Source organism: Ovis canadensis, chromosome X (genome assembly GCF_042477335.2).
Source record: "Ovis canadensis isolate MfBH-ARS-UI-01 breed Bighorn chromosome X, ARS-UI_OviCan_v2, whole genome shotgun sequence".
Classification (NCBI taxonomy): Eukaryota; Metazoa; Chordata; class Mammalia; order Artiodactyla; family Bovidae; genus Ovis; species Ovis canadensis.
In genome coordinates this window covers 44,443,720-44,446,349 of record NC_091727.1, presented here as the reverse complement: position 1 = coordinate 44,446,349, position 2,630 = coordinate 44,443,720, and positions in this window count along the sequence as shown.

The window sequence follows — 2,630 nt, the reverse complement described above, 5'->3', positions numbered from 1 at the left end:
CTCTGGGAACTTGTTTTCCATTCCCATCTCCTTTCCCTGGTACAATTTCTTTTGGTTCCTTTTCAGATTCAGGCATCTCCCCTTTTGGTGCTGAATGCCATCTGGGCTTCCAACAATTCAGCATTAGTGGGAAAAGTGGGCTTCCAGGCAAGAGTGGGTCAGGCTGTCACAGTTTTAGTATTGATAACGGAAGCATTTGCTTTGGAAAGCAGGAAAGCCGAATTCTTTCTGGGACATCCTCTGGCTTTTTTTTTTTTTAAGTCTTGTGACTGGGTCTAAGGTTGCCCTTGCTGCTAAATATTACCAATTTCAAATTCCAGGCACCAAGCATGTGGATATGTTTAGCCAGGTTCATTCACAGCCAGCTAACTGATGTTAAAATCACTAACAAGCAGATTTTCCTATGTGATGCTGGAACTCCTGATAGCCATCATTATTATTAAGAAGTGACTTTGGGAAAGTAAAAGTGGCATAAAGAATTTGTCACCTTGAAGCTCTCTCAGATAAATTATGGTAACGTATGGTAAGAGAGCAAACTTTTAAAGACCTGCACAAATATGGATCCTGCACTGACTTTGAAAAAGGCATATATGTACTAGTGGCATGGAAAATGCTCTATACTCATGCATGCAAATTAGACAACCAAGTACAAATATCTTTGTGGGTGTGCTATAGCTTTAGCCATGTCATGGGCATCATTCGCTCATATCCACTTGTCCATGGGATGCTTGCTGCCAAAGATGGTGGCCTGGCTCATCTTCTTAACATTTGGTTCAAATAGATTTTGGTCCTTGAGGCTCAAAATTGGAGTTATTCCCATGTTTTGAAATAAAAAGAGAGTATCTTCAAAATCTTAATGGTGTAAGGATTGTTTTTTCCTACTCAACTACTAGGATGCATCCCCTATGGTGTGTGAGGGGGATCCAGAAATAGAGGGAGATAAGGTTTCAGAAGATACTGGGTGGGGACATTTGTTTGAAAATCAATGTACTAGGGTAGTGGGGGCTTATGAAATGTGGCTTTTCGTCTCAGAATCTAGCTTATTGAATGGGCACAAAATCTGGTGCATCCCTTAGGCACTATTCTCAGAAGAAAATAAGTATCCATAAATGAAGTCTGAAGAACCAGAAGGAGAACAAATAGTTCACAGACAATGGTTTCTGTGCCATTCTGTGCCCATTGATCCAGGGCCAATAGTACTTAGGAGCATTGCAAGAATACTCACAGTGCTGCCATAGTGCTGTGTCCACTTTAAGCATCACAGCACTAACGCAAGCTGGCAACTCAGCTTCCAAGGCAACTATGACACCTTGCTGTCTTGGTTCACCAGTGATGACGGTGCATCCCAGTTAGTACAGTTAACACATGCATTACATTTCCTGTAGTGATGATGGTTTTATACATTTTTTGGCATAATTTCACACTTTTTAAGAAAGCCAGCAGGGTTAAATTTATATTTGTGGCTTTGGAACAGAATGAGACTAATACTATTAAACCTTGACCTTGATCTTAACCTTCATGGTGACAGAGCCAGCCAGTCCACTAAACTGGAGGTTCTCCTCATTCTGAAGGCAAATGTGAAGTGGTGATTTGGACCATTATAGAGGAGAAATTTTGTCATAAAAAAAGAATTAAATTTAACACCTAAAGTTAAATAGTTATAATTCATAACTGATAACGAAAGTATTAACTGCTGGTCACATTTATAGCTATTCTTTCATGTCACTAATCAAAAAGTGAAAATAGTGTTTCTAGTCTTAAAATATCTCTTCCTGGCTTGGAAAACAATTTGATTTGAGAGTCATATGCCCTAAACTAAATCTTTATTTCCTTGCTACCAATGTGGGACTGGATGGGGGCAGTTTTATGACTCATATTTTCCAGATTCTCTGAAAGCCATAGAAAGTGTTTCCTTCCAATTCTATTACGTGGTCTACTGTCAAAGTTTCCCTCATGGAAAAAAGTAGAATATGCTTGGAACGTTAGAGAACAGTGGCATTGGGAAGCCCATTAAAAAGTTTCCATCCTCCTCTCTCTGAGCAAATGGAGACCTGCAGAAACCCTGGAATTTGCCCAAAGTCATACACTTAGTCTTGGATTTCAGACTAGAACCCAGACTTCCTGTTCTCCACAACCATGAGTTCTTCCCTTCCCATTGCCCCTGAAAGGAATTCTGCTTTTCTCAGGATCTTGGATGTTGACTATTGTGAATGGGCTGGAAAAGAGCATAGCGAGACAGAGTAAAATTTAATGGGGCATATCAAGGCTGAGAAAGAGGAAAAAGAGTTATAGTTTTCCAAAAGACCTAAAAATAGCCCTGGGAATGGAGAGAATTTAGACATTATTGGATAGTAAGTTACTATGGAATTTGCACTGTATCTTTAAAAAATTAAACATATTTAGCCATATGTTAATGTCTATCCCTAAGGATTGAGAGATAACTAAATGAAAACATTGATCAGTTAAAAACACTGCATTCTTGAAATGCCGAAGGAATGTCTTCCCCATTTTCTCTGAATGAATAAAGGGAAATTATGTTATAATTTTAGCAACTTACATCTTTAAAATGTGTGTGATAATCCACAATGGTGAAGGGCAAGCCTCTTATAAGCTGATCTTCAGTTCAGTTC